General features: G+C 34.8%; 1 protein-coding gene across 1 annotated transcript in view; it reads left to right on the top strand.

The window, feature by feature from the left end:
- TAFA5 (TAFA chemokine like family member 5) overlaps window positions 1-27,237 on the top strand; it is a 428,871-nt gene that overhangs the window by 207,402 nt on the left and 194,232 nt on the right. The gene's annotated exons all lie outside the window — the stretch shown is intronic.

The following is a 27,237-nucleotide window of genomic DNA, read 5'->3' as shown; positions in this document are numbered from 1 at the left end:
GAAATTTTAAACAAAAATGTCATTTCATATTGCTGTAGAAAATCCAGTTTCAGTGACATTTTTAGAATTATTGGTGAGAAAACATCAATCTGTGGTGACAAGAACTGAGCAGAAGTCAATTCATGAGAGTGTTTTGGATTATATGTTTAATAACAGGGATTATTAGGCTGATATATAGTAGAAAAATGTTGCAAGATAGTAATAAATAGTGGCTTCATAATTTTATTTGGATAATTGGTCATTGGTGATAGGTGCTATAAGTAATTTCAAACAGTTTATATAATGATCATGGAAAACACAGCTTGAAATTTTTTTTCTTGAGAGAGCTCAAGAGTTTGTTTTCCTCGGAAATACTGAGAGAGTCTGCATTTAAGTCCTACATACCAGTGTTTTGTACCTGTTAGTGGAAATGGATGGTGCATACAACATTGTCAGTTTTTTTCAACTACCTTATTGAGATGGAGCAGAATGTAAAGTGCTAGTAATACAAACTTTGTCTACTACATCTTGCTCTGCTTCTCAAAGTGCTGAACTCAGAGTAATTGCTTATTCTTCCTTAGAGAAAATAATATTTGAACGAGTCACACTATTTGAATTTTGGATGCTACAGATACCAAGAAAACGTGTAAACACATGATAGACTTCAATAATTAGTGAAGTTCTACTTTGGTTCCTAGATCCTACAAGAAGTCTTCAAATAGGCTAGCCCTCCAAGAATATTGTATTAGGGGAAAATGCTCTGTAAAATGGATGATCATCCTTCTCCCTAAAGGTACCTGATACAGTTTTTTGAGAGTGTTATCAGGGTCCTGCCATTCAAATAGTTGGCACCTCAGCACTTCCACTGAGAGTTGTCTTCCTGTATTCAGTAAACTGCACTTTTCATTTTTTACCCCATCTTTGTCAGATTTTGTGTACCTTTTTCTATGCCATTAAATCTAAATATCTAGAATAAGGATACTGTGCCTTAAAGTATTTCAAATTCCAGAAATCCTAGAAATGTATCAGTGACCTAGTCATGGATGTTCTTCAATCTTGGACTTTCCAATCTATATGCAAATTTCAAAAGGGAAAAGGACATGCTTAACCTCTTTTTTTCTTTTTTTTTTTAATTCCGTCCTCTTCATACTTCATCTGTCATGAGAGTCTTAAACTTTGGGGTTGTGCAGGATTCATTATCATCCCATGAGTATTTTACTCATTTTTCAACTTTTCTGTTGAAAAATTGACTGTTTTCCTTGTTTAAGAGACCTTGTCCATGAGAGCCTGCTCTGACAAGGTACAAATACTTATAGAATTTAAGAATAATAGAGCTAGTCTAAGTTAAGTTTGATTTTTTTTTTTTTTTAATTTTTACTGTGAGTTATTCTGATATTGAGGAGTCTGAAGAGCTATTCTGAAACTCAGACATTCAAATGTCCATAGTTCTATGAAGTTCAGAACAGTGACGTTGATAATCTGCAGCATTAAAAGGGATCGTGGTTGTGTGTATCTTGACTAGAAAGATGCTTACTTCAAAATCTCAATCACATTTCTTGAAAGAAAGCATCGTTGTTTCTCCAGAGATTACCTCTGTGAAGACTCTACCATATGAGTACAAGATCCAAACACAGTAGTCTTTTTGGCACCAAATGTCTTTAACAAAAAATTTAAAAGAAAAGGTCCTGATTCCAGTCTTTCCACAGCAGTAAAAATGAATGATACTCTTTCCTGAACAATGGACTCTGGCAAAGAATAATCATAGAATAATAGAATCAGAATCATAAAATCATAGAACCACAGAATCTTAGATTGGTTTGAGTTAAGGGACATTTAAAAATCAACTGGTCCAACCCCCCTGCAATAAGCAGGGACATCTTCAACTACATCAGGGTGCTCAGAGTCCTGACTAACCTGACTTTGAACTTTTCTAGGGATGAGGCATCTACTATATTTTTTGGGCAACCATTACATTTTTGAGGCAACCTGTTCCAGTGCTTCACTGCCCTCATCATAACCAACTTCTTCCTTATATCTGTTCTGAATCTACCTTCTTTGGGTTTAAAACCATTACCCCTTGTCCTGTCACTATAGACTCTACAAAAAAGCCTGTCCCCATCTTATAAAACTCCTTTAAGTATGGAAAGCTTGCAGTAAAGACTCCTTGGAATCTTCTCCAGGCCAAACAACTCAAACTTTCTCAGCTTTTTATCATTTCCTTGGGATTCGAGGTGGATATACTGAATGTCCTTTTAGTTTTGACAATAAATTTTACATGAACGTGATCTTTCCTTGGCTTTCTTTGTCCAGAGCTTCCTTTCTGGTTAGTTGCATATACTGTTTGCTGAAAAAACGGAACTTATGATCAAGTTTAATGGGGGAGGGGGGAGTGTTTTGTTTTGATTTTTTTTTGTTTTGGTTTTTTATAGAGCTTATGTTCTACAACAGGGGACTGTTAACTGTTTATATAGTGTATGTCTGTTTAGCTCTGAATGGTTCATTTATGCAATCATCCCTCCCTGATAGGGTAGGAAAGAGGTCTGCTGGATTTCCCAGGGGGTAGCACAAAGTGGATATAGGAATCAGTCCTCAGTTTCACTTACTGGTTTTTAAGTTAATAGTGATGAATTTCTCCTTCCTTGTATAGGTATTTCACTTCAGTAATCTCAGAGATCAGAGTTTATTGTTGACCTTGGAATTCAGTATATACATCACTGTCTTGGAGCTCACACTAATGAGACGTGTCAGGCTTCCCGTCCTTGTGTAGAAAGGATTTCAACTACAAATAATGTACACCAAATACATATTTTGCAACCTATAGTAAAGGAAGGAAAATAACATGAAATTATTTCTCATTGTGTAGCTTACTAGAAACAATGAGCAGATTTACATCACCAGAAAACTTAATCAGGGGGTTACTCTTTTCATGACAGTTAAGTAATTGTAAAGTGTATGATCCACTGCAAACAGGAACATAAATGAAAAGTGAAGAAGAAGAAGGTGCATCCTGAAGTCAGTGTTTTTGTCTGGAACATCAAACGGAAGTGAAAGAGCTAGATCAACTTCAAGGGTACTGCAAAATGTAGCCATGATTTGGCAGACAGAGAAACTAATAGTATTTCCTCCAGTATGTTAACATAGTCTGTACCTTAGCCTAATTGTTAGATTAGTGGTGGGCCAGCGCTTTGAGTCTTTAGACAGCTCTAGCATCTTTCAAGAGAAGGAGAGAAATCTGGATCCTTGTGGCTGATTCTTTATATATGAACATGGTGTATATACATATTTACACCCTCTTCCCCCACATTTTTCTGTGATATGTTATCCTCAGAAAACATCCTTTATTTTCTGACTAAGACACTGGATTTTATTTAAGCCAAGGCTGCCTATCTTTGCCCCACTGTATGTACTAGTTCTTCTTACACTTTTCCCAGACAAGCTGTCTCTTTTTACATTGCCAGGATGAGGCCATCCAGGAAGAATTCTTGTTTGTCCATATGACAACAAAGTGAGCTAGAAATCAGCTGTTTCAACAGATTGGCTTACTGGATAGCTAACTGCGTAGGAAGCAGTTTGTCTGCTGAACTGGAGCCACCTTAGATTAACATAGCTGTCTTATTTTCTTCAGAATGCCTCCATCCCTAGCATATGGAGGCTGCACAACTAGCTGCCACCTAGAGCTTCATTCTGAAATCCACCAAACCTTACACTTGTTCTCTAGATCCTTCACCAGCTTCATTGCCCATCTCTGAATATGCTCCAGCATCTCAGTGTCTTTCTTGTAGTGAGTGGCCAAAAATTGAACACAATATTTAAAGTGTGGCCTCACCAGTCCTTCCTCAACAAATTAATCTGATTGTAAATTCAAAGCTTTTTCTCCTTCCCCTTGGACATTTTAAACCTAAGAGTGAAATTCTGTTTCGCTACTGGTACTATGGAGAGATGAGGGACCGTAACATTCGCCATGTGTGCTTCTGAAGGAACACAGGCACATGGGCCCTGCACTATAAATACACATTCAGACAAAATATTTTGAAGCATCAGTTGCAGAATTAATAACCCTTCTTTGCTGCAAGATTGTAAGTGAGAAAGAAAGGGAAGATGCATATTCCTCCAATGTTAGAAGAGATCCTCTGGGCTGTTTAGTTTGTCTCATCTCATGTGTACTAACAGAATGGAGTGATGTTAACTGAAAGAGGTCAGCATATGCTCCAGCTAATCACAGTTGTCAGCGGAGCTCTTACAATGCTGTAATAAGATACTTTGATATCTCAAAGATACACCCTCTGAGTTTCTCTGTAGGCCGTGTGGGCTCTGAAACATTTCAGAGTATGTGTTTAAACAATTGCTGTTACTTCCTACAGATAAACAAATCAGGATCCAGATTAATTATGCTTTGCTTCACAGTTTAATGTTGTATTCTAAATAATTTATTTCTTTCAAAATAGACTATTTAAAAGCAAGTGACAAGGGCAAGACTATTCTCTTTCTTGTAAATCCCTTTAATTGCTTCCGTAACATATAGAGCATGTATTGAATTTTGTATTAAAGAGCAAACAGAATACATTTTAATCTTTACTCAAATATTCTCATGGGTATATCTATAACATTAATATCTACAAACATTATCTGTTTATTTTGTAAATAATGATGTGTAGATATAATAATTTAATCTTCAGTTTGAGGGAGAAAAGTTGGGATTTCATCACTGCGGTTTCTCTTGTACAAGTAACAAAAAAAGAAGGATTTGAAAAAAAAATATTGAGTAGAGTAATCTTAGCTGAGTTATGAAAGTGTAATACCTTTCTTTTACCTGATGCAACTGGGAGAGGAATCTTGAGATTCAAAACATTCTTTGACTGAAGGTGATTTTTCTTTGGTGTTTTTCTTTTTTTCTTTCCCACTTTTATTTTTAGCTTGAGTAAGACAAAGACAGATTCCAATAGGAGACCTTGGAGCACTTACTGGCCTGAAGACATGTTTCCTACTGAAATAAGCTCATTTTCAGCAAAAGCCTTAAATTAAAAAGCTCTTAAACCAAAGCTCTTACATTTCAGATACTTATGTTTAAATTCCTATCTATTTATTTATTGTTCTAGCAGCTATTGTTCACAATGTCAGTTACTCACTGTACAATCCTCCATATTGTAACTCTGGATGTGCAGATTTTGTTACTTCTCAAATGCATAATTAATTAGTGCATTGTTTCCTTTCACTCTTTTTCTTGCCTAGGCTACGTATAATAATAGTCAAGGTCCAAAGTAATATTGGAAATGTAATGAAATTATATATATTTAAGAAGATATCCTTCCATCAATTGCAAATGTTCAACATGAATGAATGAGAGGGTCAAAAATCAACAAATTACATCTGAGCATAATCATCCTAGGGAATACATTTATGTGATAGAAAAATAAGAAAAGGAGATTTATTCAAGAAAAATTAGGGACTGGGAACTCAAAAATAAATGCACTAGAGGCCTTTGGAAGCTGTATGCTAAGTTTATCAGAGAAAAGTAAATAAAAAGGAGGAAAAAAAAATTTTTTAGTCCAACATAATGTTTAAAGTACTGTTTTTGCTACTTAAAAATTATTGACATGTAAATGCATCAAGTATTTAAAGAAGTTCAAAAAGATATAAAACATATCTTTACAAAGGTAGGATTAATACCAAAGAATGTATATATCTTTTCAGATGATTTAAAGCTTTCTCTCAAAGGTTCAGCTTTTTGGTTTTGTAGTTTATTTTATTTTAGTGGAATGAAACTGATTTATACCGGATGGAATATGTCAGAATTTCCTGTAGTAATCTTCAAAATCTGTTGCAAATCTTTAACTAATACAGAGAAAGTTTTCAAAATATTCTTGTCTAATGTATTGCCCAGAAGAGAAGTTTTAGTGGTGTACCTGTGGCTGAAAGACCTTCTTATTGTTGAGAATCTTCTTAATGAATGTCTTTAGGGCATATATTACATATTCAGTTAATGTTTTCATGAAAAATGTGATTTTCTTCTCATGGTAATTGATTTTGTCATTGTCATAATTAAGATCCAAGTTTCCTTCTGAAGCCTGTGATTCAAAGCTTTGTTCTATAAAAGGCTTTAAAGGATAATAGTGATAACATTAGACATATTTTATCTAAGTTTGAAATATAAGCCTTTATGTGAGCATGGCTAATTTATATTTGTTATTCAACTGCTGTTGGGGGAAAGAAAAAAAACCCAAAAAGGACTGAAAAAAAAAAATATATATCTTATGTCTCGTGAAACAGCAAGGTATTTATGAATTTTGCACTCTGTGACTTCTGCAGAGATTTGGAAAGTACTCAGTCATGTCCTTACCAGTACATTGTGGTTTGAATGGCAAACATGTGGCTGGAATTGCAGCTCCAATGTCCTTCAAGCATTTAGTAAAATTTTACTTTATTTTACTTTTACTATATTCTAACCTAACTATTTGTACTAGACAGCATTTTGTGTTGCTTAAGATACAGTTCATTGATGTTATTCACAGTTATAAAGGCAATCACTCCACAGCACATTTCTTCCCAAAAATTAATTTTGCTCCCTAGGATTCAGTGATGCTTGGCAGCAAAACTAATGGCAACTAAGTGCAAAACAAATCAGCATTATATGGGCTATCTCACTGTGATGGAAAAGTGAATGGTTAAGGCATCGTACCATATATTTTGCCTTTTTTTTTTTCTGTATAACTCATGTTTAAGTTTTACTACATCATCATTTAATTGCCTCAGAAATTTTCAACATCAGCTAATTTCTGAAACAGAACATCAGATTTAATAACTTAGCAGTATGATGATGTACTGGGTTATTATTTCATTGGCAAAGAGATTTCCTTGTGTTTCGGCAAATGCCACAAACTTTACCTATATTCTGAATAAACTTTTTGAGTCAGGCCACATAAACCAATGATCCCCAGATTTCATCTACAGACTATTACTGGTCCACAATCTACAGCAGATATGTGCAACCACACTACAGTAAAATTTACTATTTACTTCCCTGCAACTGTACTGATTGTTTGTAGAGAATTTTGCAGAGTGAAGTGACAATTTAGTCCAAACAGCCTGGAAACTATTAGTTTAAGTTCTTTAAGAAAACTGTTTTGATGTGTCACAGTTGAGATCTAGGTGGGCTGCTTGCTTTCAATTTTATAATCACAGGAATACACAATTTGAGTGGACAGTTTTCCAAATTTCTGTATCTGTACTAGTACAGCATTGCAAATAATTAGGATAATAGCATGTAATTTGAAATACTGTGCCAAGTTGTCATGTATTTTGTTTCATTGACACGTAGGGATAGCTAAGTTTTATGAAGAGCACAGTATCAGTAGTATGCAGTAATGTTAGGAGACAATACTGATCTTCCTTAATTAAATCAGTTTAACAAAGTTACATTAGAGTGTGCTTATACTTCTGTGTAATATAGTCATTGCCTTATAAGCACCCGATTTCTTCAAGGAGTATCACAAATGCACTCACTGTTCCTTAATGTTATATTTTACATTTGGATCTCTGATTTAGCTGACAAATGTGACAAAGCACATGTTGCCAGAGAACTTTCAAGAGACAAGCTGTGAAGTCTAAAGAACACAGGTTATTCCAACTGAGGTTGGCACTGACTTCCACCTAAAAGTTTTTATCCTAGCATATAGATTTTTAACTTGTACCTGCAGAATATAGGTTACCATTTTTCTGATACAGGTTTTTGTTTTCCAATTTTATTACAGAGGTGGAAATATTACTTTTATTTTCACACATCTTCTGATCAGATTCTGAAGCAGTTGAGAGCAGTCCAGACAATAGACATGTTAAAAATTACGTTTAACCATTTGAGTCAATGACATGAATATATCAGCACTGCATTTGGACTAGGCTATATGAGCAGGAAGTGGTACCATACAGGGTTTTACACAGTTCTTACAGAAGTCAGTGGAAAAATCCTACTGTCTTCCTAAGCAATATTGCAGAGCATTCTGGGCTCTGAATTCTTACTTACCAAATCTCATATGTCATCTGCTTTGATTGCCTTTTATAAGAATGTGGCTTTTTTTGTGCTGCACCTTACACAATTAGTTACTTTAGTTATGTCTAGCAGTTAGCTACGCAAGTTTATTGAGGGAACTAAATATCTCCTGAATATCTTTCCTGTCACTGTTACTGACATGTGTGTGCAGTATCAATTGAAATTCAGACCAGTGGCATTCACGGCCCATGACATTCAAAAAGATAAAATGACAAATAAGAGCAAATGTCTCAAGGGTATTTCAAGGGGGAAGAAAGTACTAAAGTACTCTAGCTATTTTGTCTTATTAGTTGATATTAAAGGCAATGTGGGTATCTAAATTTCAGTGAAGCAGTGATGTGTTATAAAATACAATCTCCCTAAATTATTTTTTAAAAAACAGAATTTATTCAATTAATAAAGCAGTAAAGAAGCTTTCCAGCTAAAAGCAAAAGAAACATTTCAGACATCAACAAGCATCATCTTTCTCTGAAGTCTGATAAGTTAAAATTACTCATGGTGATACTGAATTCATGTTCACATGTTTTCTTAATATATTATTTCTGGAGTCAACAGAAAAAAATGGAACAAACTACTGGAGGTGAAAGGAATAATGACTCATTCAAGCAATTTTTATTAGCTCCTTTGTGTAAGCAACTTGTTTGGGGATTGAAAGTAGCAAATGGAAAATGCTCAATATAATTTGTTTCATGCTTCCTCATAAGGTACAAGGCAAAGTGTACACACTATTACATTTTCATTCAAACTACACCACCAAGGCCATTTCTTCAAATCCCCATTAAACTCATTCAGAGTGATTTTCTTTTTAACCAAGGTCAGGATGGTTGTCTTGCAAATCTTTGGACACCGTGAATGGGAATTCATAAATCCTGACATTGGGAAGCAAGGTTGCACTTGCCCTACATTTAATAAGGAAAGGAAGTAAGATGGAAAAAAAAGAAAGTGAGCAAGCTGCTTTGCCTGATGGTGTTAAAAGGAAAATCTAACTTTGCTGGAATCAAAAAATAAGACTTTTTCTTTTTTTAAGCAGGTCATAATGCGCTGATGATGTCTTCTGTGATATTCATCTTTTCTATTTCCAGTAGGCTGGTATGTTACCTGCAATCATTTGTCAGTTTTCCTTTTCTACCGTCTGTCAGTCTCTTAGCCCACCAATTAAACTTCTTCATTAACAATAAGAACAGTTAGAATGTTTACTTTAAGAGACAAATGTCTCATGAACAGAACATTTTTGCATTTGTGTCATAAAGAAATCAAAATGTATACACTGTTCAAAAGTTACACTTCTTTTTGTTTGTTTGTTGAACTAAATTTGACTTCTTTGCAAAGAAACCTATTGGTTTTGATTAAGGAGAAATTCTTTGACTTAAACTGCCAGCATTAATATTTTGCAGTGGGCTCTGAAACTTGTGGTGTTTTTTTGTTGGTGACATTATGGTCTCATATAAAGAATAAAGCCAAAAAGATAATGTGAGCTGATATAGCCACATCATTCAGTATTGCTACTAGTGAATAATTGTCTTCAGGAAAGGTAAAACTGTCACAGTAGCAAAGTGTTGAATAAATATAGTAGTATCAGTCGTTAGCTGACAATTCAATTAATTTGTAAGACAGCGGAGATGCTACCTCTCTTTTCTATAAGAATATACAGATCATTACTGTGTGTTTTGTCTTCCTTTGTTGCTGCTTAGAAGATTTTTATCCCTCACAATGGTTAGGCTGATTTTTTTCCAGATTCAGGGATTTTTTTGTTCAATTTGAAGTAAATATATAATGAAACTGAATCCTTAAGAGTGCATAATATTGTAAGAGTACTTGGGAGTGGAAGTTGCTGGATTATTTGCTGCTTAAATGCAGAAAATATCAAGAAGGTCTTTCTAAATAGTTTTCCACCTCTTTGTTGCTGTCTTTGGTAATATCCGAATAAGAGAATGTTTTAAATGCTTTAGAAATCCAGTATACTTTATTACATGTTCAACTGGAATATAAAGAGAGAGTAGAAAGTGCAGAATTTGCTTTGTTTTCTGGAGGCAGATTTTAGATCCCTTCCTTTAGGTGACATTTTAGTTGACTATTTTTTTCCTTAAAAGATTGATTTTAGCTATACCAGGGATATTTGTGTGTCTCCCTGGGAACCTGCAAAGTTCATCTTTTCTATCTCCTTCATTCAGTGATCTGTTTGCTGTCTCCAGATTTCAATGCAGCCTATCAGTTGCTCTTTGCTTAGTTGAAAGAGATGGTGCTGAATGTTACATGAACAGGGTTTCTTTTTCCTTCTCTTTTATTTTTATTGTGTTGGCTGCTCAGTAACTCTTTGACACTGGGTAAAACTTAGTGTAAAAGAAATGAAATTTTCACATCAATAAAAGACATTCTAGAACCAGTCCTCTGCAGGCCTCTGTCCCTCTTACCTCTGAACATTAAGGGATGGCCCCATGCCTTCAGTCAAATGCTTTCACATCGTAGTTAGCATGGAGAGTACTAAGTAGGTTCTTTAAATAAAGAACCTATTTATAAATAATAGGTATTACATTTATAAATAAATTTATAATATATTTGTAAACATATTTATAAATAGATTATTTTGTTTGGCCTAAGATTACGTTTTTTATTAAATTAGAGTAGTTGTAGTGATCTAACAGCATTAATTCAAATACAAAAACCAAGTAAAATGCTGTCATAGTTTTGTGTATCAGGCTTGTGATTTCTGAGAGTCTGGCATATCTAGTGTAAGAATTCAGCCTAACTTACTGAAGGAGAGCAGGCAGATTTCCCCAAAACTGTTAGATACTTTCATATGAGGAAAGAATAATAAAAATAGAAGTTTATATTTTTTACGTAAGTGTCACATCAACAAAACAATCACTACCCAGGTACAGAGGTTGCTACTGCTGAATGCCTTTACATATGTAACTCCATTGGCTTTACCATAGTTGTTTAAGCTACCAATTAGGCTCTAAGCTATGCAGGATCCTTAGTACTTACTGGGTGTAAAGCCAAGGCAAATTCAAAGAACTGGTGATATGCAACTGCATATCAGCAGTTCTTGGCAGGAAGATGAGAGAGATACAAAAAAAAATTAAAAAGCAAAATAAACCAAACAAAACCCCTAATGCTGAGCAATGAACTGTAATTTCTTCAACATCAGAATACTGTTAACATCCACAGTAGTGTTGACATTCAGTGTAATAGCATTGTAAGCCAGTTATACTTTTTTATAATCATATATATTCACTGTATATTTGCAATTTTGCACGGAAGGTAGTAGAAATAATTAGTATTAATTCTAAATTGACCTTGTTTTGTCTTAAGATTATCTGCAGAGGCAAAGTGAACATGACTTAATTTCCTTAGTAGTTAACCTTTAGATTACCATTAACTATTTATTAATTTTTAGAAAATACCAAACAAATGAACAAAAAAGGCTGGCTACCTTAAATACGTAACAAACATGCACACAGCAGTCATGGGATTCCAAAGGAGGGTGGGCAAGGAAGAATGTCAGAGTGTTTATCATACAGCTGTGCCAAAAGTAAAGGCTGAATGAATGAGATGGAGATTAAAGCCAGTAGTCTGAGCCTGTATTCAATCACTGCAGTCACTCTGTTTGCCTCCTGCATGCTGATGAAGTGTCATGAATGGTCCCATGTACTTTCATTCCAATATATTTCAGGCAGTAGTGATTATTGCTTGTACTCAGCTAACGCTTGAAATAACTAGCAAACACTTTCTTAGCAACAGAAGGCCTCATCTTGTCTCCCTTGGGACCACTAACTCAAAAATGTGCTACTTCTTTTAAAAGTTAAATTTAGGAGGGGTAGATACTTTATATTCTTTGCTTTCCTCGACAATTTAAAGAAGAAACCACAAACTAAAGCCAGCAAATGACTCTGTTCTATAAATAATTATTGACTGGTTTATGAAGTCCAAATCCAATTTCTATTATCACACACTAAACTGTTCTGTAGTTGGGCTACATGGCAATTTTTATAAAATTATTGCCTTTGTATGTGCTGAGAGAATAAAAGCACTTTATTTTCTTAAAAAAAAAGATCTAATGGTGTATTTTGATAAAAACCTTTGGAAGACATTTATGTAATATTAAATCATTTCTTATTTGTGCTTATTTAAAACGTTTGGACTATAGTTTGCACTTTTTGGTGAACTCAATCTTAAAAGGGAAATGAATGCACATTTGTTAAATAAATGACAAAATGTAGGGCACAGTTTGAGTTGTAGGTCTTCAGCATATATACTGAAGAATTCATTTTAAAATGCAGCAACATTATTCTAGTGTGAATTATATGCTGCTCTGGAGGTTTCTATTTTTGGTCACCACAAGATGGCAAAAGCAATGAGCGCACAAATGCAAGAGTGAGTGAGTTTCATAATAATGCGTTCTACATTCACACTTTATGCACATCAAGAGAGAATCCAAGCACAGCAGGGGTGACAATCACTCCAATAGTCTTTTGAAATCAAAGTACTTCCTTGAGAATGTCTTTCCAGCTCTAATTACACTCTTCTATTGTGATTCTTACATTGTGCAAAGTAAAACGTTTACACTGTCACTGGATACAGCTCCATCACTGGAAAAATGGAAGGTAAAAACTTATGAGATTATTAAATAGATTTACTTTCTTCTATGTTTTTCTGGTTCTACTTTTTTGTGTTGAGGACTCAGATATCAAAATCTGTGTCCTTTGTCAACAAGGGACTTTGGCAAAGATGCTATTTTTTTACCAACTCCAAGGAAGTCTCTTCACTCAAGAGAACTGTTACCATGTGGAAAGGATTGGTTGCCTAGATATCCTTAGGATTTTCTCCTTTTTACTGTGGTTTTTGGTTTTGGTTTTTGTTTCCAGTCACATACTGATCACATAATTATTGTCAATTTTTCTAATAAGTGGAAGTCAAGAAAACTTAAGATATTTCTTATCCGACGCTATGATAGAATATAATATGCATGTGTGTGGGTTTGTACATATAGATATGCATTTATGTGTTTTTAAATAGTATACAGAAGCTCAGTAATCACTATGAAACTCTCAGTGTGTAAGAGAGAATGCAACATATCAGTTATGTAATCATATTACAAAAGAGGAGAAAAAGTATTCTAACTTAATAACATTTGCATGACTGTGCAGAGATTTATAGGAAAGGTTCAGCAACCGGTCCAGTCTTGATGTTTTATTCTTGCCTTTACTTCTAGAGTTATCGAAAAGGACAATTGGTAGGAAGGATTGTCAGATGTAAATGGAACATTAAACCATTAAATATTCACTGTTGAGAATGGAGCCAAATTTTCCCTTCCTTGCAGTTCAAAGGCCTGGTTCTTCACTGCTTTGTGTTTGTATAGCCATTTACCACTGGGCACATTGCATGGGAAATAGTATTGCTAGTTGTAATAAGAAAATGTGCATTAGTAGTAGTATACACATTTTTGTGCATAGGGTTTATAAGAGCTATGCGTACATGTCAACTTGATGCAACAGATGCACATCAAAACATCCTTTCACAATCTTTCTATTTCATCCATAATCTACTCTTTTTTCCTAGTAGATGTCAGCTATAATCCATCCATAAAACAAATATAAACACATAAATACATGTGCATACCTGTATGTATACACATAAGTACATGTATGTGTGTATATTTGCTATTTAGGCAATGATTATACTTGTGTATTCTAATTGGATACTACTGCAGTTGTGTCATCAAAAAATAATCCATCAACTCTGAAGTTTTTGAGTATGGAATATTGCCTAACAATTTATACTATACATTATACATACAGCTGCTATATATACACACTCTTTCTATAATACATATAGTTGTATCTTTTCTTAAGGAGTTTTGCATAGTCAGAAATAGTTTATGTATGCCGTTTACTCTTATTAAGGTCTTTGTGTCTTTTACAGAATTTGCTTTCCCAGCAGTGACCAGCTTCATTTGATTGGAGATAACAGAATTCGGGTATTAAATGCAATGGTATTGGAATAAGCTTATATCAAAAGAGCAGTTCTATTACGGCAAATTGATATTAATGCATGAAATTGGGAAGCTGTAGAAAAGAGAAACTGCTTACTTGAAATTTCTGGAATAGAAATGGTAAACCAAAATCCTAAATTTCAAAGACAAAAACATCAACAGCCATAAGCAAGCAGCTACAGATACAAGAGCATAGACACAGTGTATACTCATGTTAACACACAGTGAGCACCAGTGTGTAGTGGTACATTTTTGAATAATTTAATCATAGGATGATTTAGTTTGGAAGGAGTGCCTGGAGATCACCTGGACTGAAAGAGACCTTGGTTTTGTAGTACAGTGCATAACAGTAAAACAGTGAAGGAGTGTTCCTTTGGCTTTCCATCTATTTGCTTCCTGATCCCAGAGCACCTTTGTTCAGAGCTGCCGCCATGGCTTGTGATACATACAAAGTGAATAGTTCTTAAAACAGAGCTTTCACTTGGATGAGAATTCATTTGACAAATGTCCTTGGTCAGAGTCACAGTTATGTAAAATGCAACACAAATGTGCTAAAGGGCTGATGCTGAGAGTGTGGAGACTTTCTCACTATTCTGTGGAATTTGCTGTCTGTGAAGTTAGTGGTAAACCTTACATTGATTTTATTTGGAGCAGGGGTAGTCATTGTGGAAGGATTCATGTTATACAGAAGATTTACAGCTGTTTTCACTTAAGACTAGAGAAGTATCATAGTTCTTTAATTCATTAGCTTTCAACATGTTAGAAGAACTGAATTTTGGTTAATACTGCAATTCTCAGGGCTTCGGCTTTGGATTACTCTTGAGTTTGATGGAGATGTAGTTTCACTGCAAGTAGTGCTGTATCAGATTGTTAACAATAGCAAAATAGTCAGTGCAAAAGATATATGACAATATCAGAAGCGGAATTCTAGTCTTTTGATTGCCATTCATGTTTTAAAACAAGACTATGTAGTTGTTTGTGAATACATTCTTTGCTCATAATGATAGTAACACAGTCATGGCTTTCTGTATATAACCAGGCTTATGTTTCTTTTGCAATAAGGGTAAGGGATGTTCTCTTCTTTATTGCAAAATTACTATCTCCCTCTGCTGTTATCCTCCCCAGCATGAGACCAAAATACATATGTGGGCACCAACATACACACAAATAATGTGATGTGTGGTTACAACTGTGGTTAACCATTCAGTTCACTATCCTTAGCTACCCCTTAGGTAACCGATGCTTGTGTTGGCATATTTTCTCTAGAGATACTTTACCTATTCTTTGATCTGAATCATTGGATTTGTACTAGTGTCATAATGACTCTACCTTTTACAGTTGCTGTATAAATTCAGATCACCTACACCTAATTAAAATGACTTTATTTTGTTTGACCCTAATACATTTTGGATTTGAAGCATTTAGACAAAAGGTTATACGGCCTTTCAAAAACCCTTTTTTAATGAAATATTTATTGCCAGCTTTTCTGTTCTGATTCCTATCAGCTTATCCTCAATTTTCATTCAAACAGTTATATTGCCATTGGGAAAATTAAAATAAGAAGGGCAGCCATAAGTGGTCAACATGGCCATATATATCTCATATATGTACATGAATTGCTTGATATAATTCAGACTTTATTACGTCTTGTGAGTGCAAACATACATTCAATAAATCTCTCTTTGCTGCTTTCTTACTCATCCCTATGAGATCATTCTCCTGTCCATGAATTTTTGTATTTTTGCCTGCCTAGATATCATTGCCACAGAAACACGATATTAATATTACTGACCCAAACAACTTAAGTATATTCACCAAAAGGAAGGTAGAAAATGTTAATGTTTCTCTATAATGTTAACGGTTCTCTTTCAGCATTTCCCCAGGATGAGGAGCAGCACGTAGTTATACTCATTACTCTTCAACTTGTCAACTTTCATGTCAGGTTTCATGAAGTTCTATGTGCCAGAGAACTACTGGTCAGTGCTGCTTCAGTGTGACCCATGGAGCTGATCAAATCTCACATTTTCTTAGTCTTTCTTCTTAAAGACTTAGCTGATGAAAGATAGTATATAGTTTATGATATGTTTAATCTCAACTAGCCACAAGGTTATTCTGTACCATAGAACAACATGTCCAGTACTTAAATTGGAGGGAGCTGGAACGGAGGGACTGATCACTGTTCAGACACTGGCTGGATATTGGTCAGTGGGTGGTGAGCAGTTGCACTGTGCATTACTTGTCTTTTTTGGAGTTTATCTCTCTTTCTTATTGTCTTCCATAATACTATGTAATCATGAAATTGTAGAATGATATGTGTTGAAAGGGACTTCTAGAGATCATCTGGTCTAATCCCCTAGCTAAAGCAAGTCAGGTCACACAGGAACATGTTCAGGTTGATTTAGAAAAACCTCCAGAGAAGGAGACTCCACACCCTCCCTGGACAGTCTGTGCCAGGGCTCTGTTAACTTTACAGCAGAGAAATTTTTCTTTATGTTTAAGTGGAACTTTTTGTGTTTCAGCTTAAGTCCATTATCTCTTGTCCTGTCACTGGAAACAACAGAAAAAAGTGCCACCCCATCCTCTTGACATACACCTTTTAAATACTTATGAGATCCCCCTTCAGTCTCCTCCAGGCTGAACAATCCAGTTCCTACAACCTTTCCTCATAAGATGTTCCAGTCCCTTCATCATCTTGCTGGTCATCCACTGGACTGTCTAGAAGTTCCCTGTCCCTCTTGAGCTGGGGAGCCCAGAACTGGACACAGTACTCCGGATGAGGCTTCAGCTCGGCGAAGTAAAAGGGGAGGAGTACCTCCTTCAACCTACTGGACACACTATTATTGTTGTTGTTATTATTATTATTCCATTGTTAAACTATTCTTATCTCAATCCACAAGTTTTAATTTGTATTCTTCAGTTCTTCTCTGCAGGGCAGGGGGAGGAGTGAGTGAGTGGCTGGGTAGCCCTTAGCTGCCAGCAGGTTTAAACCACAACTTCCAGTAAAACTGATAAGCAGTACATAAAAAGATGGACTTTGTTATGTAGGACATAATAGTAATAAAAACTCATTTAATTATTTTTTTAAAAGACCTTTTAACATTTCCTTCTATTGCATAAAGACATACATTAAAGTTTTGCTTCTGTTGATAGTTTTGTTAGTGTCTGTTTTACAGATGCTAAGTCTAGGACAGAATGGATTTCTACTCTTCTAATGTTTTCAGCTTTTCAGTATCTTCAGATTAATTCTATACTTGGTGTGAACATACATGACATATGTCTTCTTTAAGCATAAGCCTCTCTTTAGCTTAGAGGAGATTGAGAGGAAACATGATCACTCTTTACAAGTACCTGAAGGAAAGTTGTAGTGAGGTTGGACTCAATCTCTTATCTCCATTAGTGAATGATAGAACATGAGGAAATGGGTTCAAGATGTGTCAGGGAATATTTAGATCAGACATTAAGGAATCACTTTTTTACTAAGAGGGTTATTAAGCATTGAACAGGCTGTCCAAGGAGGTGGTGGAGTCACCATCCCAAAGAGTTATTCAAAAGATGCATAGATGAGGTGCTGAGGGATATGATTTAGTTTAGTGATGGGCCTGGCAGTGTGAGGTCAGTGGTTGGAACCGATTATCTGAAAGATCTTTTCCAACCATAATGATCCTGTGATTCTCTGATATGATGTAGAAGTGAAATAATGGATGTTGTGTGTATACAATGATTGAACACTTAGTTGTGTGAATGGAAGACATTGTTCCTGATAAATGGGACACAGGAATGAGTGTTGTGTATGTCTCTAATTTTGAGCCTCTTATTGATTTGTAAAGGTGAAGAGAATGTCTGTAGTCCTTGCTCACTGCAAAGTCTTTAGGCAGCTTTGGATATATGTGAGCAACCTAAAATCTCTTTTGCTATCACCCTCTTCTGAGTTGCATGGAAAAAAAAATCTTATCCCATAAATAGGTGTCTTCTTGGAGAACTAAAAATGAGGATATAAAATCATGGATTTCATCCATGAAAACTTTTAGTTTCAGCATGCACCTGTTTCCTAAGTCATTTTGAGAAAAGTAGATAAAAATGGAAAATACAGCAGTGAAACTGTCCCAGATACAAAATCACTCCTCCAAGTCTGTAGAATAATAGCCAGCATACTCCTGCTTCTCTGTCACATTTGCGTAAAGCACTGTTCCCAGACAAACCTTTAAAATGAAAGCCATCACTCAAATCCATCAGTTAAAGAGCCTGTCAAGTTCACTTCCTGTAGTTCATGTTGAAGTTTGGTATTAGTCTAGCAGAAAGGATATATCCATTTAGCATACTACATCTGTATTTTTTTAGGCAATTGTAATTGTCTAAAACCTGGGTGATATACCTGCAATGGAGCTTGTGTGCCACATGTTCAGCATAGCACTTAAATGAGGGACTTCCTTACTCCATGCACTAAAAACAGAGAAACAGTTATCGCTATGGAACATCTTGTGTGATCTCTAATGAAACTCTGAGAGCTGCACAAGAAAAATCAACAAGGACAGCAGATACATGCTATTCTGTTTTGGTCCTTACAATGTGCTTGTTTTTGCTAGCATACAGACTAATTGAACCCATGCACCATAAACCACTTTTATAGTCACTGTAGAGAGAGACTCACTTCAAAAGGTGCAAATTCTACCTGTTGGAGGTTTAGGCCTGAGGTTATTTTTCGTGCTCAGGATTCCCTCCACCAAGCCCTGTTTTGTATTTGTCCACAATATTTGTAATTACTGTCATATATTGTTTTGAATTATTATTCCTTTTCAGACTTAGTAAGGCATTCAGAATTGTTACTTTTTCTTCCTGTATTTTAGTGCCTCCTTTTTTCAATGTTACTAAGAGAAGTTTATATTTCCCTGTGGTCATATTTGAGCCATTGTACCTGTGTGTTTTCAGTAAGTGCAGTGCCACAGCATGCAAAGTCTTGAGAAACTGTATTTTATGTGGAGAAAGTTTATGGACTCTTTCCATGAAAACAAAACGAGAAAAGAATTACAGTAGCTACTAGAGCACTTTATTATCTAGTGATTTCAGATCTACCATCTAGAGTACCCAAAGACCAACTGCATTACAATACGATCACTGGAAAGAAAATGAATTTTCACATCATAAGATTCTGCATAAAGGGAAGAGTGGTGTTACAGACAGTTGTCAAAATAAACAGACTGATTTTGAAGAAATTAGTTAGATCTGTAAAGAGTATAGAGGATGATTTAGTGTGATGACATTTGTTCTACAAAAATGACAGACAATTTCCATCTTTCACATTTTTTGTTTATTTATAGGTATGAGTTAGCCTATGGCATGTTAACAAGGCTGGATGTTGTTACGTAATACTTGTTTTTACCCTCATAATTTGGACTCCAGGTTCTCAAACCTGCAACCAGCACGGCATAATGACACAGTTCTTACTGGATGGGATATAACTTACTTCCTGGTGAAGGTTAATTAAAAATTATGGGTTATTATTATTAAGGACTAAGATGTATTGATAAGATCCAACAAACCAAAATGTCAGCTTTTTTATTTTTGTTTCCCTCACAGGACCAAATTTTACCCCAAATCTGCTGTTAAACCCAGGATCTTATGGTGTAGATGTTGATGCTACTAGGAAGAACACTTGCATTATTACTTTTTAAAGTCTATGTTACATATATAAATAGTTTTCAATTCATTGTAGTATAGCAAATAGTTTGATTGTAGAAAGGAAAACCCAAGAAGTTTAAAACACTGTTTACCTGTGCTGCTACACTGTGTCTACTTCTGATGTATGACTTTATCTGCATGTTCCTTGAAACTAGTTTCATGCTTCCTGCAATGACATATTTTGCTAACACAACAGACTTGTTCCTTCCTGACATACAGCTTCTGGCTCTAACAAATGTCAGTAGCTTTTTAGAGAAACCTGTGCTTTTTATTCCTGTCTTTCTCAAGAGAAATATCAGCATTCCTGCCGTAACATTTTTCCCCTATGGCCATTCTGTTTGTTTTATAAACAGAAAAGTTTTATTTTACATGTGGAGGCTGATAATAGCAGAAAGGCTATTTTTCTTCTTTCTTTTTCTGTTTTATAACGGTTTTAAAGTTTTTAGGAAGGTAAAAGAGTGGCAGCTACTTCCTAAATTATGCAAATAAGCATAACTTTGTTTAATTCTTAATTCATGCAGTTATTTCATTTTCAGAACTAACAGAAGCCTCTAGAAGCAGTTAACTAAACCTGCATGAAGAGGAGTTAACAAGAGGTCTTTGAAGCTTCAGGTCTTCCTTGGACGAGCTCTGTGTAGCTGAGATTTGTGGTTCACACTGCCTTAAACAAATAGAGAACTTGAAGGATGCAAACACCTTGTCATTTCTACTTATTTTTGGTAGCATCAGTTATATGATTTCCTTATTTTTCACGTCTGCTTTTAGGTCACTATCCAAAAAGAGACTTAGAAACTCAATACAAAGCCCCATAAATTACAAAGTTGCAGGGATTTTTGTATTAATGAAATCAACATTAATGGGAATCATTTGGTTGATTTGTGTGTGGATATACACAAATACATTTTTCAAAGATGAAATCTGTGATCTCTGTGTCACTGAAATGAGAGTAGCAAGGCTCAATGGCTCTCCTGGTGTGGCAACTTGGTGGTTTTCAAGTTTCCCTGTTGGAATCAGCAAGATCCTCCACAGGAGACTTGTTAGGGCCTGGCAGCCAGGGAAGCACTGTGGCTGCCCCAGCCCTAGGGATCAGTCACCTCCCTGAGGCTGGGCTGAGCCCGGGCCGAGCTGTGAGCCCACAGATGGGCCTTACTTGGCGGGTGTGCTAGGCAAGGACACTGTAGCCTATTGCAGGCCTCACAGCCCTGACATAAATTCCTCTTTCAATACTGTACTTCAGCCATGGTTTTCTTTTTATTTTTTTTTAATACATCATAGCAAATTGATTGATTCTGTGATTCTGTTTAGGGACAGAACAGTCCACCATAGTGGTGGACATGGTGGTGATGAGTTAATGGTTGGAGTCAATGATCCTAAAGGTCTTTTCTAACCTAAACGATTCTGCAACTCTGTGATTCTGTGTTAGTTTTGACCTAAGACTATATAACAATTTAGGAAATTACATTGCCATGTCCTAAAACTATGGCATGAATATGAATTACACTTTCAAGTAGTGTACCAAATACGAAAATTTATTTAGAATTAGGTTACATAAATTTTCTGGTCTAGAATTCCTTTTTGCCATCAGAAATGTAAATATCAAACTCTGTTTTTACTGAACATTGATTTGACTTTTTCCAGTTATGTTTTTAATAGTAAGATATAGGGGAAATTATTCATAATTATAATACAAAATATCAAGCAATTATGTACAATAGCAATATCAGGTGCAATAAGTTAGGTCATTAGTCTTATCTGGGAAAAAAGAGAAATCTCAAAATGGGTCCTGAAGATATCTTGAGTCTCTGCAGGCTCTACTTTTTTCCTGTGCAACTGTTTTGGAGATTAGGATTCATTTTAATTAAAATTTACTGCTTATTTCAGAATGGAAGGACTGAAAGCTATTTTCCTATCCTCTTAATGTGTGTGCTGTTTATGTGTTTGAGATGGCTAAGAGGTAGTCTGAAAACTGCAATAAGATTAATAATTACTTAGGGGACATAATATACTGTTTCATTGCAGTGGAACTCTGGGAATACTTAAACCAACTTAAATGAAGGCAGCATTTATTATGTTTTTCTCTCATTATTTCTAAGTTTTCCTTAACATGGTTCTACAGTGAGCTTTCCTTCTTAAAATAAGCACTAAATTCACGTATTTTTAGACAAATTCTCTTTTCATATCCCACTAAAATCCAGAATCACTTCTTTTAAGATTGGGAAGCTGCAGAGGTCACATGGTACGGTTGATTCGTCCAAGTAGAGTTTTGAACCTGTATTAATGAATAATGAATTAAATCTGTGGAAAGTTTTGAAAAATTCAGTCTGCTACTTTTTAGTTACACCTGTGGTTACACCAGTAAATTAGAATTATCCAAATTAGTTAGTTTTTTTCCAGACAGTGACATTGGTCCTATCTTCTACTGTCAGCACAAGCATACTTTCAAGAAAAACTGCTAAAGACTATTTTAAACAGTTTTTCTTACTGTACTAGCATGACAAATTGCTTTGTGTACTTAGCCACGATGTTCCTTTCGACAGAAAGATTCAAGATCTTAAATGATATGTGAAGCATCTTGGAAACAAATGCTTTCAATGTCAGTGACTATAAACAGAAAAGGGAAATAGTGTATTTCTATAAAAATATTCTATTAAAAGCAGAATAAATGTCATTGTATCACCTAAATTAAGATTGAAACAGTGTTCTTCTTTGATAGTTATTCTGGAATTGATTCACTTGAACAGGTTTTTCCCATACTGAGTTACAGATAGTGAGACAATTCTGGTCTCTTGCTTTAGACTACATACTTTTTTTTTTTTTTTTTTTTCAGAAGCTTTATGGGGATTTCTTTTTCTTATTTTGTACCAATTGGTTTTCCACAAATTTTGCTATTGAAACTTAAAAGTGAGTGTTGTTCTTTGGTGGAAACCTATTCCTTGCCATAATCTTTCTAGTTCTAAACTGAAATTGAAAAAGAAAAGGCAGTAGGACTGTCTGAAATTGGATGGTGTTCAGTGTAAGAGATCATTCAGGATGTTTGCTTGAGGAAGGATGTATAGCTTTTAAAAAATCAGTTGTCACTGATATATATATAGATGCTTTATATCTTTTAATTGAGAAATGTTTAAATAATTGTTAGTCAACGTCAAACTACAAATCACAAGTGAGATATTACTTGAATTCCTCGTTTCAGTAGGAGATTGTTGATATCCAGCTCTACTCAGGAGTTGGTATGTCTCTGTTGTCAAAAAGGCTTCAATATTGTAATAGAAAACTACTGAATATATTCCTATGATCTGATTTCGAAACAACTTCTGCACCGTGTTCACTGACAAAAGAGTATCTGAATCTAGCCAAGAATTTTAATAACATCTAACTTGATGCATTTTGAACTAAAAGAGCTTGTGTTGCTAGGCATCAAATTGGTGATGCATGAAAAAATTGTTAACTGAAACTATAATGAAAGCCTGCATGTACAATTCAGAAGTAGATTTTCTGGATAAGCATGAAATTTAAAACCCTGGAAAGACCCATATGTTTAGATCAAGTTTTATTTTAATTGTGCCCACAGATACCATGAGTTTGTCATCTGATTGTATTTCCTTAAATGAATTTGAGGGATAATCTTCACCTTCTCAACATGCATAAATGAACAATTCATAGTATGTATATGTATAGGTCTTGCTTGCTATAATCAAGGCGGATTAGGCAGATTTTATTTTCTATTACAGAAAATAAATATTTTCCTTCACAGGAAATTTAAATATTATCCCAAGTACCCTCTATGTAATAGAAAAATATTTATTCTTTGAGAGTTTTACCTATGACAAACAATACAGGTCTTTCAGAAGCTTTGTTCTTTCAGTAGAGGGATCTTAGTAATATACATTAAAAATGTCATTTAATTTTAAACTTTTCTGTTACAAAATCTTTTGTTTCAAGAATGTAAATACTAAAATAAATTCAGTAGTTTAACCTTGAGATATTTCCTGCACCATTTGCTAAATACATGTACCTAAACTCACTGATTCCTACAGGCTTCCATGACAGTCTCACAGCAGTTTCAGAGACAATCACAGTGGTACTTCATTCAGAAAAAAAAGTAACATAGGTGCTGAGTACAGCAATTATTATAAACAAGTCAGGAGGTTGAGACATCCATCTTTTCCATAGTAGATAGTAACAGGACAAGGGGTAATGGGATGAAGCTGGAACACAAAAAGTTCCACTTAAACATAAGAAAAAACTATTTCACTGTGAGAGTGATGGAGCCCTGGCACAGGCTGCCCAGGGGGGTTGTGGAGTCTCCTTCGTGGAGGTCTTCAAGACCCACCTGCACATGTTCCTATGCGACCTGATCTAGGCCACCCTGCTTCTGCAGGGGGATTGGACTAGATGATTTCTAAAGGTCCCTTCCAACCCCTACCATTCTATGATTCTATGATTCTAAGTCCATGTGTGCTAGGTAGAAGCCAAAAGCTGGAATGTTAATGGTTGTGAGGTTTTTGAGTTTTGGTTTTGGTTTAGTTTGACTTACATTTTTAATTCAGAACACTCTAGTTTTTCTTTCTTCTGAAAGAATTTCATACAGAAGCACATGTTTTTGTGGCAGGAGAGAAAAGGGACTTAGCAATTGTTGTTTTAAGAGTGGAGTATGACATTATAGAAGAGCATTACGAAACTTGTCTGTGTAGTAGCCAAATGGTGGCAACACAACATCAAATAACATCGTGATTACTAAAATGAACTGATAAAATTAATATTTTTATAATAGAAAATATTATAATATATTCAAATAGTATTGTAAAAAATAACAACAACAATGAAATGTCCACTCATATATTTAGAAGTCTGAATGATGGTAACTGAAATAATCTTTATGTTTCCTCTATAAAATAATGAATTTTTTTTTTTTTTTTTGTCCTTGGAAGGAAAACTTTTAGACAAGGATAGAATGGATCTGAGTCCTCTGATGATGCTTGCCTTTTTTTTCACAGAATCACAGAATCTGGAGGGTTGGAAGGGAGTTAGAGATATCACCTAGTCCAACCAGATTGGAAGGTGGTGAATTGCTTTGTGTACTGTGAGCACATAAATACGATATACTGAAAACATGGAGTCTTTATGACTTTGGCTCTTAATCTCTCAGGTGGAAAACCTCCAGTGAAACTCCCATTTGTTGCTGACTTGAGATTTCCCCTGTGTGCTTAGGGGTGGAGAGTGCTTAGAGACTCAGAGATGAGTGATCTTTTTTGATTAATATCTTTGGAAAAGGTCACTATGTTAACTTCAAATGAAAGGTATCCTAATTTTTGAATTTCAGTATTTAGAAGCATATGCCTTTTGTTACATCATTTTCTAGATTTCCAGATTTAACTGCTAAAGTAGCATACATGTCATACCAGCAAGGTACTCCTCTAGACTTTTTCTGTACTTAATGAGAGAGAGAGAACTTGCTTTACAACAGAATAACTTTTTTCTGGAGATGGGCTTAACTAATACTTTCCATTCTTTGCAGACATCTAAAGCCAGTAACAGTGGGTGTATAATATGTTGCAGTGCTCAATATGCTTGCAATCTGTGCAGCCTGTGGCAAAATGACCAGGAAGTATTTATATGGGAGGAGCTGCTGAAGCTCTGCAATAACTGGTAGGGCTATTTCTTCAACAGGGAGAAGAATGGAAGGAGAAATTATCTTTAAAAAATAAAAATCTATGAAGTGTTTCGAAAATCTCTTGAATTTTCCTTCATTTTTAATGGCTACAAAAACTTCAGTGAAAGGCAGTGTGACATTACATTTGTATATCAATTGGTTTCATTTAGGTATCCAAATTGCACAGTTCATCATAAAATGAAGTTACTGTACTTGCAAGAAATTACCATTTCTAAACAAAATAAACAGGTGAAAGCAGTCATAAAACCCAAATAGCCCAGCTGGTTCAAAAATCATCCTATGCAGAACTAAAACTGTACAGGTCCAAAAGCAGAAAAGATTATCTATAGGCTTTCTTATCAATAGTGGTTGTTTGCATTCCCTGGAAAGATTTTTGCTTTCACAAATTATTTTGACATAAAGTTTCCTCGTTCCTTTTCTCTGAACATAGTCCTTATTCATCTTCACTTGTTTATTTCCTCTGAATTTTATTTCTGGTTTGTTTTGTTTTATTTTAAGAATGATTCACCTAGATGATATGATTTATCAATAAAAGCAGGAACAATATAAATACATAGAAAAAATATGTCAACCCTTACTCTCAGGAACACACATATATTTTTCCTTCTACTTTTTCTTTGGTTTCCATTTCATTTCTGTACTCAATGCACAACCAAAATCATGATGTTCAAATGCCTAAGGGGTAAAGATCTAAATACACCTCTGATTATGTCTTTTTTTTACATGATCTACTAAGACAGCTGTATTCCTTTGGCAGCAGTACTTTTCCGGCAACCCAGAATGAAAAATATTGGCAATAAGGGGGGAAAAAAAGCATGCTTTTTTCCTCAGTGTTGCTAGATTTCCCTTGTTCTTGTTTGGAAAATCATGTGCCACTGTCTTTCTTGCTAAACCCTGGCTTTCTAATCCAAGATTTTGGAGAAGACAGAAAAACCACTCAAACCACAGTAGGTAATAGAGTTAAAATACTCTCTTCAATATGTTAGTCCTAAAATATTTTTATTACTGGAGTGGATGAAAAAGAGTAAAAGCCCAGGACTGACCATAGCTTATGAGGCTAGTTGCCATTGAACACTATGGTGATAATGTTCACTCTAGGGACTATTGTATATGTATTTCTAAATGCCTAATGTATGTTGTTTACATATATGTAATATATTTGCATGAGTTTATAGAATACCTTGTTGTGTATTCATTTTTGAGATCCATACTTTTACCATATTGTAATTCACAGCAGTGTAGGAGTCACAGCAACATAAAATTTAGGTGGCTTAGAAGTGAACCAGTCACAATGCTTGCAATATTTTGCTATTCTGATAGTTTCAAAACAGCATCCTCAGAATAGGAGGCATCCTAAGCTGCTTCTCGCAAGAATATACTAGGTAAACTTGTATTCCAAATGGAAAAAATACAATACAAAGAAATGTGATTGCACTTTTAGATTAAATGTAATTCATAAGTTTCAAGGTTTTTTGTGTTTGTGTTGTTTTTAATGGTTTTTTGAATTATGCATACCTAATTTTAAAATTTCAACTGTTTTTCTCATTGTTCTTTTTCAACAGCATAAAAATAATTTACTGTGAATATTATTTAAACTGCATAACTGTTTTTTATAAATACAAATTTGCATTTGTTCCAATCATTTTTTTTTTTTTAGGAAAACAGTGTATATTAAGCTTGCCATTTACAGACAGATATTTTTGTACATACTCATTTCTAGGTTTACAAGTGATTGCCTACAAAGACAAAAATCAAGAGAAATTATATTAGTATTGTACCATAAAATCCAGAGATTGTAGGTAATAAAATGTGACAACTGGGATGTTTTTTTGTCTTACTACATGTTGAAATTCAGTTATTAATCTTTCTTGCTTG

The sequence above is a fragment of the Colius striatus genome, chromosome 1 (assembly GCF_028858725.1).
Source record: "Colius striatus isolate bColStr4 chromosome 1, bColStr4.1.hap1, whole genome shotgun sequence".
NCBI lineage: Eukaryota > Metazoa > Chordata > Aves > Coliiformes > Coliidae > Colius > Colius striatus.
Note: the sequence above shows the minus strand (reverse complement) of the source record. Positions and strands in the feature narration are given on the sequence as shown.